At 32.7% G+C, this 17,555-nt stretch overlaps 4 non-coding genes across 4 annotated transcripts; all 4 read right to left on the reverse strand.

The window, feature by feature from the left end:
* Positions 1–3,148: 3,148 nt before the first annotated feature.
* Positions 3,149–3,259, reverse strand: trnal-caa (transfer RNA leucine (anticodon CAA)). The gene is made up of 2 exons: positions 3,222–3,259; positions 3,149–3,194 (listed from the first exon to the last, which is right to left on the reverse strand). It is a non-coding gene; the product is annotated as a tRNA-Leu (tRNA).
* A 4,684-nt stretch (positions 3,260–7,943) lies between these two features.
* trnal-caa (transfer RNA leucine (anticodon CAA)) lies at positions 7,944–8,054 on the reverse strand. The gene is made up of 2 exons: positions 8,017–8,054; positions 7,944–7,989 (listed from the first exon to the last, which is right to left on the reverse strand). It is a non-coding gene; the product is annotated as a tRNA-Leu (tRNA).
* A 4,682-nt stretch (positions 8,055–12,736) lies between these two features.
* On the reverse strand, positions 12,737–12,847 carry trnal-caa (transfer RNA leucine (anticodon CAA)). The gene is made up of 2 exons: positions 12,810–12,847; positions 12,737–12,782 (listed from the first exon to the last, which is right to left on the reverse strand). It is a non-coding gene; the product is annotated as a tRNA-Leu (tRNA).
* Positions 12,848–14,439: 1,592 nt separating this feature from the next.
* On the reverse strand, positions 14,440–14,550 carry trnal-caa (transfer RNA leucine (anticodon CAA)). The gene is made up of 2 exons: positions 14,513–14,550; positions 14,440–14,485 (listed from the first exon to the last, which is right to left on the reverse strand). It is a non-coding gene; the product is annotated as a tRNA-Leu (tRNA).
* Positions 14,551–17,555: the final 3,005 nt, after the last annotated feature.

A 17,555-nucleotide genomic window follows, 5' to 3' on the forward strand; every position in this document is an offset into this window, starting at 1 on the left:
ACACATCTGATCATGCTCTTTTTTCAGTTATATATGTCATGTGAAGAAGTGGAATATGATGAAACACCTCTGTCAAGTGACCAGAAATACTCCTAAAGTTAATATGTTCCAAGCGATTATTTTGTGTATCTAACTAGCATCTTCTTTAAGTAGCATTTGGATGATCTTTTCGCAAAATTAAATACTACTTGATACATTTTGTCTTTGAAAAGCAACTGTCTGACGGGTCCTATGTTAAATTGAGAGAATAGTCCTTTATTTCAAAACTTTACATACCTTCTTGTAAGTACATTTTGAGATTAGCTCGTCTGATTCCTCCAATGTTCAGAACCAAATTAACTTCTTTTTATCTGTTGTAGAGATTTGTTGTTGCTTTTGAGCTTGGCAGATTAGTCTGTTTGACTGTTCTGCACCACATTTACTGCTTTTTAACTATTGTAGACCTTTTTTATTATCATCAAGGCATTATGTCAAATATGTCTGTCAACCAGTATAGTTTATAAATTCTACACGTGTTACATGCTTGGAAAGGTAGAGAATTGATCTTTCTACTCAAATATTCTTTTTCTCATGTAGTTATTAATGCATCAATTCCAACATTATAGATATTGTACTTCTTAAGGGGGACATAGTGAGTTACTTTCCAATTTCAAGTTTTTGTGGTGTAAACATAGGGCATAAAAGATTGTTCCCAAGACAATACAGCATACAAATCTGATCATGTTATTTTCTCACTCATAAATGTCATGTGAAGAAGTGCTATGTGATTACACACCTCTCTCTAGTGACTCTAAATACTAATGAAGTTAATACATTCCAAGAGATTTTTTTGTCTTTCTAACTAGCATCTTCTTTCTCATGTTGTTATAGATGCATCAATTCCAACATTATAGATATTGTATTTTTTCTCGGGAACATAATTTTTTTTGTGGTGTTAACGTAATCCTTAAAAGATTGTTCCCAAGACAATACAGCATACACATGTGATCATGCTCTTTTTTCAGTTATATATGTCATGTGAAGAAGTGGAATATGATGAAACACTTCTGTCAAGTGACCAGAAATACTCCTAAAATTAATACGTTCCAAGAGATTATTTTGTCTATCCAACTAGCATCTTCTTTAAGGAGCATTTGGATGATCTTTTCGCAAATTTAAATACTACTTGATACATTTTGTCTTTGAAAAGCAACTCTCTGAAGGGTCCTATGTTAAATTGAGGGAATAGTCCTTTATTTCAAAACTTTACCTACCTTGTTGTAAGTACATTTTGAGATTAGCTAGTCTGATTCCTCCAATGTTCAGAACCAAATTAACTTCTTTTTATCTGTTGTAGAGATTTGTTGTTGCTTTTGAGCTTGGCAGATTAGTCTGTTTGACTGTTCTGCACCACATTAACTACTTTTTAACTATTGTAGACCTTTTTTATTATCATCAAGGCATTATGTCAAGTATGACTCTCAACCAATATAGTTTATAAATTCTGCACTTTTTACATGGTTGGAAAGGTAGAGAATTGATCTTTCTACTCAAATATTCTTTTTTCTCATGTTGTTATAGATGCATCAATTCCAACATTATAGATATTGTACTTCTTAAGGGGGACATAGTGGGTTACTTTCCAATTTCAAGTTTTTGTGGTGTAAACGTAGGACATAAAAAATTGTTCCCAAGACAATACAGCATACAAATCTGATCATGTTATTTTCTCACTCATAAATGTCATGTGAAGAAGTGCTATGTGATTACACACCTCTCTCTAGTGACTCTAAATACTCATGAAGTTAATACATTCCAAGAGATTTTTTTGTTTTTCTAACTAGCATCTTCTTTCTCATGTCGTTATAGATGCATCAATTCCAACATTATAGATATTGTATTTTTTCTGGGGAACCTAATTTTTTTTGTGGTGTTAACGTAATCCTTAAAAGATTGTTCCCAAGACAATACAGCATACACATGTGATCATGCTCTTTTTTCAGTTATATATGTCATGTGAAGAAGTGGAATATGATGAAACACCTCTGTCAAGTGACCAGAAATACTCCTAAAGTTAATATGTTCCAAGCGATTATTTTGTGTATCTAACTAGCATCTTCTTTAAGTAGCATTTGGATGATCTTTTCGCAAAATTAAATACTACTTTATACATTTTGTCTTTGAAAAGCAATTGTCTGACGGGTCCTATGTTAAATTGAGAGAATAGTCCTTTATTTCAAAACTTTACATACCTTCTTGTAAGTACATTTTGAGATTAGCTCGTCTGATTCCTCCAATGTTCAGAACCAAATTAACTTCTTTTTATCTGTTGTAGAGATTTGTTGTTGCTTTTGAGCTTGGCAGATTAGTCTGTTTGACTGTTCTGCACCACATTTACTGCTTTTTAACTATTGTAGACCTTTTTTATTATCATCAAGGCATTATGTCAAATATGTCTGTCAACCAGTATAGTTTATAAATTCTACACGTGTTACATGCTTGGAAAGGTAGAGAATTGATCTTTCTACTCAAATATTCTTTTTCTCATGTAGTTATTAATGCATCAATTCCAACATTATAGATATTGTACTTCTTAAGGGGGACATAGTGAGTTACTTTCCAATTTCAAGTTTTTGTGGTGTAAACATAGGGCATAAAAGATTGTTCCCAAGACAATACAGCATACAAATCTGATCATGTTATTTTCTCACTCATAAATGTCATGTGAAGAAGTGCTATGTGATTACACACCTCTCTCTAGTGACTCTAAATACTCATGAAGTTAATACATTCCAAGAGATTTTTTTGTCTTTCTAACTAGCATCTTCTTTCTCATGTCGTTATAGATGCATCAATTCCAACATTATAGATATTGTATTTTTTCTCGGGAACATAATTTTTTTTGTGGTGTTAACATAATCCTTAAAAGATTGTTCCCAAGACAATACAGCATACCCATGTGATCATGCTCTTTTTTCAGTTATATATGTCATGTGAAGAAGTGGAATATGATGAAACACTTCTGTCAAGTGACCAGAAATACTCCTAAAATTAATACGTTCCAAGAGATTATTTTGTCTATCCAACTAGCATCTTCTTTAAGGAGCATTTGGATGATCTTTTCGCAAATTTAAATACTACTTGATACATTTTGTCTTTGAAAAGCAACTGTCAGAAGTGGGATTTGAACCCACACCTCCATTTGGAAACCAGAAAGCTCCACTATAGGAAAGAATGATCCTCTTGAGTCTGGCGCCTTAGACCGCTCGGCCATTCTGACTGGAGCTCACAGTTATAGTTTAAAACCAGCCAGACTAATTATCATTAATAAATCAAAGCAAAAGCTTTTTCATGAAGAAATTGAGAGAACAGTCCTTTATTTCAAAGCTTTGCATTAATTGCAGGGACTACATTTTGAGATTAGCTCGTCTGATTTTTCGATTGTTCAGAACCAAATTACCTTCTTTTTATATGTTATAGACATTTGACACATGGTTGCAAAGGTATAGAATTGATCTTTCTACTCAAATAGTCTTCTTTCTCATGTTGTTATAGATGCATGAATTCCAACATTATAGATATTGTATTTTTTAAGGGGGACATAGTGAGTTACTTTCCAATTTCAAGTTTTTGTGGTGTAAACTTAGGACATAAAAGATTGTTCCCAAGACAATACAGCATACACATCTGATCATGCTCTTTTTTTAGTTATATATGTCATGTGAAGAAGTGGAATATGATGAAACACCTCTGTCAAGTGACCAGAAATACTCCTAAAGTTAATACGTTCCAAGCGATTATTTTGTCTATCTAACTAGCATCTTCTTTAAGTAGCATTTGGATGATCTTTTCCCAAATTTAAATACTACTTGATACATTTTGTCTTTGAAAAGCTACTATCTGAAGGGTCCTATGTTAAATTGAGAGAATAGTCCTTTATTTCAAAACTTTACATACCTTCTTGTAAGTACATTTTGAGATTAGCTCGTCTGATTCCTCCAATGTTCAGAACCAAATTAACTTCTTTTTATCTGTTGTAGAGATTTGTTGTTGCTTTTGAGCTTGGCAGATTAGTCTGTTTGACTGTTCTGCACCACATTTACTGCTTTTTAACTATTGTAGACCTTTTTTATTATCATCAAGGCATTATGTCAAATATGTCTGTCAACCAGTATAGTTTATAAATTCTACACGTGTTACATGCTTGGAAAGGTAGAGAATTTATCTTTCTACTCAAATATTCTTTTTCTCATGTAGTTATAGATGCATCAGTTCCAACATTATAGATATTGTGCTTCTTAAGGGGGACATAGTGGGTTACTTTCCAATTTCAAGTTTTTGTGGTGTAAACGTAGGGCATAAAAGATTGTTCTCAAGACAATACAGCATCCTACTTAAGGAGCATTTGTATGATCTTTTCCCAAATTTAAATACTACTTGATACATTTTGTCTTTGAAAAGCAACTCTCTGAAGGGTCCTATGTTAAATTGAGGGAATAGTCCTTTATTTCAAAACTTTACCTACCTTGTTGTAAGTACATTTTGAGATTAGCTTGTCTGATTCCTCCAATGTTCAGAACCAAATTAACTTCTTTTTATCTGTTGTAGAGATTTGTTGTTGCTTTTGAGCTTGGCAGATTAGTCTGTTTGACTGTTCTGCACCACATTAACTACTTTTTAACTATTGTAGACCTTTTTTATTATCATCAAGGCATTATGTCAAGTATGACTCTCAACCAATATAGTTTATAAATTCTGCACTTTTTACATGGTTGGAAAGGTAGAGAATTGATCTTTCTACTCAAATATTCTTTTTTCTCATGTTGTTATAGATGCATCAATTCCAACATTATAGATATTGTACTTCTTAAGGGGGACATAGTGGGTTACTTTCCAATTTCAAGTTTTTGTGGTGTAAACGTAGGACATAAAAAATTGTTCCCAAGACAATACAGCATACAAATCTGATCATGTTATTTTCTCACTCATAAATGTCATGTGAAGAAGTGCTATGTGATTACACACCTCTCTCTAGTGACTCTAAATACTCATGAAGTTAATACATTCCAAGAGATTTTTTTGTCTTTCTAACTAGCATCTTCTTTCTCATGTCGTTATAGATGCATCAATTCCAACATTATAGATATTGTATTTTTTCTGGGGAACATAAATTTTTTTGTGGTGTTAACATAATCCTTAAAAGATTGTTCCCAAGACAATACAGCATACACATCTGATCATGCTCTTTTTTCAGTTATATATGTCATGTGAAGAAGTGGAATATGATGAAACACCTCTGTCAAGTGACCAGAAATACTCCTAAAGTTAATATGTTCCAAGCGATTATTTTGTGTATCTAACTAGCATCTTCTTTAAGTAGCATTTGGATGATCTTTTCCCAAATTTAAATACTACTTGATACATTTTGTCTTTGAAAAGCAACTGTCTGAAGGGTCCTATGTTAAATTGAGAGAATAGTCCTTTATTTCAAAACTTTACATACCTTCTTGTAAGTACATTTTGAGATTAGCTCGTCTGATTCCTCCAGTGTTCAGAACCAAATTAACTTCTTTTTATCTGTTGTAGAGATTTGTTGTTGCTTTTGAGCTTGGCAGATTAGTCTGTTTGACTGTTCTGCACCACATTTACTGCTTTTTAACTATTGTAGACCTTTTTTATTATCATCAAGGCATTATGTCAAATATGTCTGTCAACCAGTATAGTTTATAAATTCTACACGTGTTACATGCTTGGAAAGGTAGAGAATTGATCTTTCTACTCAAATATTCTTTTTCTCATGTAGTTATAGATGCATCAGTTCCAACATTATAGATATTGTGCTTCTTAAGGGGGACATAGTGGGTTACTTTCCAATTTCAAGTTTTTGTGGTGTAAACGTAGGGCATAAAAGATTGTTCTCAAGACAATACTGCATTCTACTTAAGGAGCATTTGTATGATCTTTTCCCAAATTTAAATACTACTTGATACATTTTGTCTTTGAAAAGCAACTCTCTGAAGGGTCCTATGTTAAATTGAGGGAATAGTCCTTTATTTCAAAACTTTACCTACCTTGTTGTAAGTACATTTTGAGATTAGCTTGTCTGATTCCTCCAATGTTCAGAACCAAATTAACTTCTTTTTATCTGTTGTAGAGATTTGTTGTTGCTTTTGAGCTTGGCAGATTAGTCTGTTTGACTGTTCTGCACCACATTAACTACTTTTTAACTATTGTAGACCTTTTTTATTATCATCAAGGCATTATGTCAAGTATGACTCTCAACCAATATAGTTTATAAATTCTGCACTTTTTACATGGTTGGAAAGGTAGAGAATTGATCTTTCTACTCAAATATTCTTTTTTCTCATGTTGTTATAGATGCATCAATTCCAACATTATAGATATTGTACTTCTTAAGGGGGACATAGTGGGTTACTTTCCAATTTCAAGTTTTTGTGGTGTAAACGTAGGACATAAAAAATTGTTCCCAAGACAATACAGCATACAAATCTGATCATGTTATTTTCTCACTCATAAATGTCATGTGAAGAAGTGCTATGTGATTACACACCTCTCTCTAGTGACTCTAAATACTCATGAAGTTAATACATTCCAAGAGATTTTTTGTCTTTCTAACTAGCATCTTCTTTCTCATGTCGTTATAGATGCATCAATTCCAACATTATAGATATTGTATTTTTTCTGGGGAACATAATTTTTTTTGTGGTGTTAACGTAATCCTTAAAAGATTGTTCCCAAGACAATACAGCATACACATCTGATCATGCTCTTTTTTCAGTTATATATGTCATGTGAAGAAGTGGAATATGATGAAATACCTCTGTCAAGTGACCAGAAATACTCCTAAAGTTAATATGTTCCAAGCGATTATTTTGTCTATCTAACTAGCATCTTCTTTAAGTAGCATTTGGATGATCTTTTCCCAAATTTAAATACTACTTGATACATTTTGTCTTTGAAAAGCAACTGTCTGAAGGGTCCTATGTTAAATTGAGAGAATAGTCCTTTATTTCAAAACTTTACATACCTTCTTGTAAGTACATTTTGAGATTAGCTCGTCTGATTCCTCCAGTGTTCAGAACCAAATTAACTTCTTTTTATCTGTTGTAGAGATTTGTTGTTGCTTTTGAGCTTGGCAGATTAGTCTGTTTGACTGTTCTGCACCACATTTACTGCTTTTTAACTATTGTAGACCTTTTTTATTATCATCAAGGCATTATGTCAAATATGTCTGTCAACCAGTATAGTTTATAAATTCTACACGTGTTACATGCTTGGAAAGGTAGAGAATTGATCTTTCTACTCAAATATTCTTTTTCTCATGTAGTTATTAATGCATCAATTCCAACATTATAGATATTGTACTTCTTAAGGGGGACATAGTGAGTTACTTTCCAATTTCAAGTTTTTGTGGTGTAAACATAGGGCATAAAAGATTGTTCCCAAGACAATACAGCATACAAATCTGATCATGTTATTTTCTCACTCATAAATGTCATGTGAAGAAGTGCTATGTGATTACACACCTCTCTCTAGTGACTCTAAATACTCATGAAGTTAATACATTCCAAGAGATTTTTTTGTCTTTCTAACTAGCATCTTCTTTCTCATGTCGTTATAGATGCATCAATTCCAACATTATAGATATTGTATTTTTTCTCGGGAACATAATTTTTTTGTGGTGTTAACGTAATCCTTAAAAGATTGTTCCCAAGACAATACAGCATACACATGTGATCATGCTCTTTTTTCAGTTATATATGTCATGTGAAGAAGTGGAATATGATGAAACACTTCTGTCAAGTAACCAGAAATACTCCTAAAATTAATACGTTCCAAGAGATTATTTTGTCTATCCAACTAGCATCTTCTTTAAGGAGCATTTGGATGATCTTTTCGCAAATTTAAATACTACTTGATACATTTTGTCTTTGAAAAGCAACTGTCAGAAGTGGGATTTGAACCCACGCCTCCATTTGGAGACCAGAAAGCTCCACTATAGGGAAGAATAATCCTCTTGAGTCTGGTGCCTTAGACCGCTCGGCCATTCTGACTGGAGCTCATGATTATAGTTTAAAACCAGCCAGACTAATTATCATTAATAAATCAAAGCAAAAGCTTTTTCATGAAGAAATTGAGAGAACAGTCCTTTATTTCAAAGCTTTGCATTAATTGCAGGGACTACATTTTGAGATTAGCTCGTCTGATTTTTCGATTGTTCAGAACCAAATTACCTTCTTTTTATATGTTATAGACATTTGACACATGGTTGCAAAGGTATAGAATTGATCTTTCTACTCAAATAGTCTTCTTTCTCATGTTGTTATAGATGCATGAATTCCAACATTATAGATATTGTATTTTTTAAGGGGGACATAGTGAGTTACTTTCCAATTTCAAGTTTTTGTGGTGTAAACGTAGGACATAAAAGATTGTTCCCAAGACAATACAGCATACACATCTGATCATGCTCTTTTTTCAGTTATATATATCATGTGAAGTGGAATATGATGAAACACCTCTGTCAAGTGACCAGAAATACTCCTAAAGTTAATACGTTCCAAGCGATTATTTTGTCTATCTAACTAGCATCTTCTTTAAGTAGCATTTGGATGATCTTTTCCCAAATTTAAATACTACTTGATACATTTTGTCTTTGAAAAGCAACTATCTGAAGGGTCCTATGTTAAATTGAGAGAATAGTCCTTTATTTCAAAACTTTACATACCTTCTTGTAAGTACATTTTGAGATTAGCTCGTCTGATTCCTCCAATGTTCAGAACCAAATTAACTTCTTTTTATCTGTTGTAGAGATTTGTTGTTGCTTTTGAGCTTGGCAGATTAGTCTGTTTGACTGTTCTGCACCACATTTACTGCTTTTTAACTATTGTAGACCTTTTTTATTATCATCAAGGCATTATGTCAAATATGTCTGTCAACCAGTATAGTTTATAAATTCTACACGTGTTACATGCTTGGAAAGGTAGAGAATTTATCTTTCTACTCAAATATTCTTTTTCTCATGTAGTTATAGATGCATCAGTTCGAACATTATAGATATTGTGCTTCTTAAGGGGGACATAGTGGGTTACTTTCCAATTTCAAGTTTTTGTGGTGTAAACGTAGGGCATAAAAGATTGTTCTCAAGACAATACTGCATTCTACTTAAGGAGCATTTGTATGATCTTTTCCCAAATTTAAATACTACTTGATACATTTTGTCTTTGAAAAGCAACTCTCTGAAGGGTCCTATGTTAAATTGAGGGAATAGTCCTTTATTTCAAAACTTTACCTACCTTGTTGTAAGTACATTTTGAGATTAGCTTGTCTGATTCCTCCAATGTTCAGAACCAAATTAACTTCTTTTTATCTGTTGTAGAGATTTGTTGTTGCTTTTGAGCTTGGCAGATTAGTCTGTTTGACTGTTCTGCACCACATTAACTACTTTTTAACTATTGTAGACCTTTTTTATTATCATCAAGGCATTATGTCAAGTATGACTCTCAACCAATATAGTTTATAAATTCTGCACTTTTTACATGTTTGGAAAGGTAGAGAATTGATCTTTCTACTCAAATATTCTTTTTTCTCATGTTGTTATAGATGCATCAATTCCAACATTATAGATATTGTACTTCTTAAGGGGGACATAGTGGGTTACTTTCCAATTTCAAGTTTTTGTGGTGTAAACGTAGGACATAAAAAATTGTTCCCAAGACAATACAGCATACAAATCTGATCATGTTATTTTCTCACTCATAAATGTCATGTGAAGAAGTGCTATGTGATTACACACCTCTCTCTAGTGACTCTAAATACTCATGAAGTTAATACATTCCAAGAGATTTTTTGTCTTTCTATCTAGCATCTTCTTTCTCATGTCGTTATAGATGCATCAATTCCAACATTATAGATATTGTATTTTTTCTGGGGAACATAATTTTTTTTGTGGTGTTAACGTAATCCTTAAAAGATTGTTCCCAAGACAATACAGCATACACATCTGATCATGCTCTTTTTTCAGTTATATATGTCATGTGAAGAAGTGGAATATGATGAAATACCTCTGTCAAGTGACCAGAAATACTCCTAAAGTTAATACGTTCCAAGCGATTATTTTGTCTATCTAACTAGCATCTTCTTTAAGTAGCATTTGGATGATCTTTTCCCAAATTTAAATACTACTTGATACATTTTGTCTTTGAAAAGCAACTATCTGAAGGGTCCTATGTTAAATTGAGAGAATAGTCCTTTATTTCAAAACTTTACATACCTTCTTGTAAGTACATTTTGAGATTAGCTCGTCTGATTCCTCCAATGTTCAGAACCAAATTAACTTCTTTTTATCTGTTGTAGAGATTTGTTGTTGCTTTTGAGCTTGGCAGATTAGTCTGTTTGACTGTTCTGCACCACATTTACTGCTTTTTAACTATGGTAGACCTTTTTTATTATCATCAAGGCATTATGTCAAATATGTCTGTCAACCAGTATAGTTTATAAATTCTACACGTGTTACATGCTTGGAAAGGTAGAGAATTTATCTTTCTACTCAAATATTCTTTTTCTCATGTAGTTATAGATGCATCAGTTCCAACATTATAGATATTGTGCTTCTTAAGGGGGACATAGTGGGTTACTTTCCAATTTCAAGTTTTTGTGGTGTAAACGTAGGGCATAAAAGATTGTTCTCAAGACAATACAGCATCCTACTTAAGGAGCATTTGTATGATCTTTTCCCAAATTTAAATACTACTTGATACATTTTGTCTTTGAAAAGCAACTCTCTGAAGGGTCCTATGTTAAATTGAGGGAATAGTCCTTTATTTCAAAACTTTACCTACCTTGTTGTAAGTACATTTTGAGATTAGCTTGTCTGATTCCTCCAATGTTCAGAACCAAATTAACTTCTTTTTATCTGTTGTAGAGATTTGTTGTTGCTTTTGAGCTTGGCAGATTAGTCTGTTTGACTGTTCTGCACCACATTAACTACTTTTTAACTATTGTAGACCTTTTTTATTATCATCAAGGCATTATGTCAAGTATGACTCTCAACCAATATAATTTATAAATTCTGCACTTTTTACATGGTTGGAAAGGTAGAGAATTGATCTTTCTACTCAAATATTCTTTTTTCTCATGTTGTTATAGATGCATCAATTCCAACATTATAGATATTGTACTTCTTAAGGGGGACATAGTGGGTTACTTTCCAATTTCAAGTTTTTGTGGTGTAAACGTAGGACATAAAAAATTGTTCCCAAGACAATACAGCATACAAATCTGATCATGTTATTTTCTCACTCATAAATGTCATGTGAAGAAGTGCTATGTGATTACACACCTCTCTCTAGTGACTCTAAATACTGATGAAGTTAATACATTCCAAGAGATTTTTTTGTCTTTCTAACTAGCATCTTCTTTCTCATGTCGTTATAGATGCATCAATTCCAACATTATAGATATTGTATTTTTTCTGGGGAACATAATTTTTTTTGTGGTGTTAACGTAATCCTTAAAAGATTGTTCCCAAGACAATACAGCATACACATCTGATCATGCTCTTTTTTCAGTTATATATGTCATGTGAAGAAGTGGAATATGATGAAACACCTCTGTCAAGTGACCAGAAATACTCCTAAAGTTAATATGTTCCAAGCGATTATTTTGTGTATCTAACTAGCATCTTCTTTAAGTAGCATTTGGATGATCTTTTCGCAAAATTAAATACTACTTGATACATTTTGTCTTTGAAAAGCAATTGTCTGACGGGTCCTATGTTAAATTGAGAGAATAGTCCTTTATTTCTAAACTTTACATACCTTCTTGTAAGTACATTTTGAGATTAGCTCGTCTGATTCCTCCAATGTTCAGAACCAAATTAACTTCTTTTTATCTGTTGTAGAGATTTGTTGTTGCTTTTGAGTTTGGCAGATTAGTCTGTTTGACTGTTCTGCACCACATTTACTGCTTTTTAACTATTGTAGACCTTTTTTATTATCATCAAGGCATTATGTCAAATATGTCTGTCAACCAGTATAGTTTATAAATTCTACACGTGTTACATGCTTGGAAAGGTAGAGAATTGATCTTTCTACTCAAATATTCTTTTTCTCATGTAGTTATTAATGCATCAATTCCAACATTATAGATATTGCACTTCTTAAGGGGGACATAGTGAGTTACTTTCCAATTTCAAGTTTTTGTGGTGTAAACATAGGGCATAAAAGATTGTTCCCAAGACAATACAGCATACAAATCTGATCATGTTATTTTCTCACTCATAAATGTCATGTGAAGAAGTGCTATGTGATTACACACCTCTCTCTAGTGACTCTAAATACTCATGAAGTTAATACATTCCAAGAGATTTTTTTGTCTTTCTAACTAGCATCTTCTTTCTCATGTCGTTATAGATGCATCAATTCCAACATTATAGATATTGTATTTTTTCTCGGGAACATAATTTTTTTTGTGGTGTTAACGTAATCCTTAAAAGATTGTTCCCAAGACAATACAGCATACACATGTGATCATGCTCTTTTTTCAGTTATATATGTCATGTGAAGAAGTGGAATATGATGAAACACTTCTGTCAAGTGACCAGAAATACTCCTAAAATTAATACATTCCAAGAGATTATTTTGTCTATCCAACTAGCATCTTCTTTAAGGAGCATTTGGATGATCTTTTCGCAAATTTAAATACTACTTGATACATTTTGTCTTTGAAAAGCAACTGTCAGAAGTGGGATTTGAACCCACGCCTCCATTTGGAGACCAGAAAGCTCCACTATAGGGAAGAATGATCCTCTTGAGTCTGGCGCCTTAGACCGCACGGCCATTCTGACTGGAGCTGATGCTTATAGTTTAAAACCAGCCAGACTCATTATCATTAATAAATCAAAGCAAAAGCTTTTTCATGAAGAAATTGAGAAAACAGTCCTTTATTTCAAAGCTTTGCATTAATTGCAGGGACTAGATTTTGAGATTAGCTCGTCTGATTTTTCGATTGTTCAGAACCAAATTACCTTCTTTTTATATGTTATAGACATTTGACACATGGTTGCAAAGGTATAGAATTGATCTTTCTACTTAAATAGTCTTCTTTCTCATGCTGTTATAGATGCATGAATTCCAACATTATAGATATTGTATTTTTTAAGGGGGACATAGTGAGTTACTTTCCAATTTCAAGTTTTTGTGGTGTAAACGTAGGACATAAAAGATTGTTCCCAAGACAATACAGCATACACATCTGATCATGCTCTTTTTTCAGTTATATATGTCATGTGAAGTGGAATATGATGAAACACCTCTGTCAAGTGACCAGAAATACTCCTAAAGTTAATACGTTCCAAGCGATTATTTTGTCTATCTAACTAGCATCTTCTTTAAGTAGCATTTGGATGATCTTTTCCCAAATTTAAATACTACTTGATACATTTTGTCTTTGAAAAGCAACTGTCTGAAGGGTCCTATGTTAAATTGAGGGAATAGTCATTTATTTCAATACTTTACCTACCTTGTTGTAAGTACATTTTGAGATTAGCTTGTCTGATTCCTCCAATGTTCAGAACCAAATTAACTTCTTTTTATCTGTTGTAGAGATTTGTTGTTGCTTTTGAGCTTGGCAGATTAGTCTGTTTGACTGTTCTGCACCACATTAACTGCTTTTTAACTATTGTAGACCTTTTTTATTATCATCAAGGCATTATGTCAAATATGTCTGTCAACCAGTATAGTTTATAAATTCTGCACTTTTTACATGGTTGGAAAGGTAGAGAATTGATCTTTCTACTCAAATATTCTTTTTTCTCATGTTGTTATAGATGCATCAATTCCAACATTATAGATATTGTACTTCTTAAGGGGGACATAGTTGGTTACTTTCCAATTTCAAGTTTTTGTGGTGTAAACGTAGGACATAAAACATTGTTCCCAAGACAATACAGCATACAAATCTGATCATGTTATTTTCTCACTCATAAATGTCATGTGAAGAAGTGCTATGTGATTACACACCTCTCTCTAGTGACTCTAAATACTCATGAAGTTAATACATTCCAAGAGATTTTTTTGTCTTTCTAACTAGCATCTTCTTTCTCATGTCGTTATAGATGCATCAATTCCAACATTATAGATATTGTATTTTTTCTGGGGAACATAATTTTTTTTGTAGTGTTAACGTAATCCTTAAAAGATTGTTCCCAAGACAATACAGCATACACATGTGATCATGCTCTTTTTTCAGTTATATATGTCATGTGAAGAAGTGGAATATGATGAAACACCTCTGTCAAGTGACCAGAAATACTCCTAAAATTAATACATTCCTAGAGATTATTTTGTCTATCCAACTAGCATCTTCTTTAAGGAGCATTTGGATGATCTTTTCGCAAATTTAAATACTACTTGATAAATTTTTTCTTTGAAAAGCAACTGTCAGAAGTGGGATTTGAACCCACGCCTCTATTTGGAGACCAGAAAGCCCCACTAGAGGGAAGAATGATCCTCTTGAGTCTGGCGCCTTAGACCGCTCGGCCATTCTGACAGGAGCGCATGGTTACAGTTTAAAACCAGCCAGACTAATTATCATTAATAAATCAAAGCAAAAGCTTTTTCATGAAGAAATTGAGAGAACAGTCCTTTATTTCAAAGCTTTGCATTAATTGCAGGGACTACATTTTGAGATTAGCTCGTCTGATTTTTCGATTGTTCAGAACCAAATTGCCTTCTTTTTATATGTTATAGACATTTGACACATGGTTGCAAAGGTATAGAATTGATCTTTCTACTCAAATAGTCTTCTTTCTCATGTTGTTATAGATGCATGAATTCCAACATTATAGATATTGTATTTTTTAAGGGGGACATAGTGAGTTACTTTCCAATTTCAAGTTTTTGTGGTGTAAACGTAGGACATAAAAGATTGTTCCCAAGACAATACAGCATACACATCTGATCATGCTCTTTTTTCAGTTATCTATGTCATGTGAAGTGGAATATGATGAAACACCTCTGTCAAGTGACCAGAAATACTCCTAAAGTTAATATGTTCCAAGCGATTATTTTGTCTATCTAACTAGCATCTTCTTTAAGTAGCATTTGGATGATCTTTTCCCAAATTTAAATACTAATTGATACATTTTGTCTTTGAAAAGCAACTGTCTGAAGGGTCCTATGTTAAATTGACAGAATAGTCCTTTATTTCAAAACTTTACATACCTTCTTGTAAGTACATTTTGAGATTAGCTCGTCTGATTCCTCCAATATTCAAAACCAAATTAACTTCTTTTTATCTGTTGTAGAGATTTGTTGTTGCTTTTGAGCTTGGCAGATTAGTCTGTTTGACTGTTCTCCACCACATTTACTGCTTTTTAACTATTGTAGACCTTTTTTATTATCATCAAGGCATTATGTCAAATATGTCTGTCAACCAGTATAGTTTATAAATTCTACACGTGTTACATGCTTGGAAAGGTAGAGAATTGATCTTTCTACTCAAATATTCTTTTTCTCATGTAGTTATAGATGCATTAATTCCAACATTATAGATATTGTACTTCTTAAGGGGGACATAGTGAGTTACTTTCCAATTTCAAGTTTTTGTTGTGTAAACGTAGGGCATAAAAGATTGTTCCCAAGACAATACAGCATCCTACTTAAGGAGTATTTGTATGATCTTTTCCCAAATTTAAATACTACTTGATACATTTTATCTTTGAAAAGCAACTGTCTGAAGGGTCCTATGTTAAATTGAGGGAATAGTCCTTTATTTCAAAACTTTACCTACCTTGTTGTAAGTACATTTTGAGATTAGCTTGTCTGATTCCTCCAATGTTCAGAACCAAATTAACTTCTTTTTATCTGTTGTAGAGATTTGTTGTTGCTTTTGAGCTTGGCAGATTAGTCTGTTTGACTGTTCTACACCACATTAACTGCTTTTTAACTATTGTAGACCTTTTTTATTATCATCAAGGCATTATGTCAAGTATGACTCTCAACCAATATAGTTTATAAATTCGGCACTTTTTACATGGTTGGAAAGGTAGAGAATTGATCTTTCTACTCAAATATTCTTTTTTCTCATGTTGTTATAGATGCATCAATTCCAACATTATAGATATTGTACTTCTTAAGGGGGACATAGTGGGTTACTTTCCAATTTCAAGTTTTTGTGGTGTAAACGTAGGACATAAAAAATTGTTCCCAAGACAATACAGCATACAAATCTGATCATGTTATTTTCTCACTCATAAATGTCATGTGAAGAAGTGCTATGTGATTACACACCTCTCTCTAGTGACTCTAAATACTCATGAAGTTAATACATTCCAAGAGATTTTTTTGTCTTTCTAACTAGCATCTTTTTTCTCATGTCGTTATAGATGTGTCAATTCCAACATTATAGATATTGTATTTTTTAAGGGGGACATAGTGAGTTACTTTCCAATTTCAAGTTTTTGTGGTGTAAACGTAGGACACAAAAGATTGTTCCCAAGACAATACAGCATACACATCTGATCATGCTCTTTTTTCAGTTATATATGTCATGTGAAGAAGTGGAATATGATGAAACACCTCTGTCAAGTGACCAGAAATACTCCTAAAGTTAATACGTTCCAAGCGATTATTTTGTCTATCTAACTAGCTTCTTCTTTAAGTAGCATTTGGATGATCTTTTCCCAAATTTAAATACTACTTGATACATTTTGTCTTTGAAAAGCAACTGTCTGAAGGGTCCTATGTTAAATTGAGAGAATAGTCCTTTATTTCAAAACTTTACATACCTTCTTGTAAGTACATTTTGAGATTAGATCGTCTGATTCCTCCAATGTTCAGAACCAAATTAACTTCTTTTTATCTGTTGTAGAGATTTGTTGTTGCTTTTGAGCTTGGCAGATTAGTCTGTTTGACTGTTCTGCACCACATTTACTGCTTTTTAACTATTGTAGACCTTTTTTATTATCATCAAGGCATTATGTCAAATATGTCTGTCAACCAGTATAGTTTATAAATTCTACACGTGTTACATGCTTGGAAAGGTAGAGAATTGATCTTTCTACTCAAATATTCTTTTTCTCATGTAGTTATAGATGCATCAATTCCAACATTATAGATATTGTGCTTCTTAAGGGGGAAATAGTGAGTTATTTTCCAATTTCAAGTTTTTGTGGTGTAAACGTAGGGCATAAAAGATTGTTCTCAAGACAATACAGCATCCTACTTAAGGAGCATTTGTATGATCTTTTCCCAAATTTTAATACTACTTGATACATTTTGTCTTTGAAAAGCAACTGTCTGAAGGGTCCTATGTTAAATTGAGGGAATAGTCCTTTATTTCAAAACTTTACCTACCTTGTTGTAAGTACATTTTGAGATTAGCTTGTCTGATTCCTCCAATGTTCAGAACCAAATTAACTTCTTTTTATCTGTTGTAGAGATTTGTTGTTGCTTTTGAGCTTGGCAGATTAGTCTGTTTGACTGTTCTGCACCACATTAACTGCTTTTTAACTATTGTAGACCTTTTTTATTATCATCAAGGCATTATGTCAA

Source organism: Electrophorus electricus, chromosome 15, assembly GCF_041902795.1.
Source record: "Electrophorus electricus isolate QZ-2024a chromosome 15, ASM4190279v1, whole genome shotgun sequence".
Taxonomy (NCBI): domain Eukaryota; kingdom Metazoa; phylum Chordata; class Actinopteri; order Gymnotiformes; family Gymnotidae; genus Electrophorus; species Electrophorus electricus.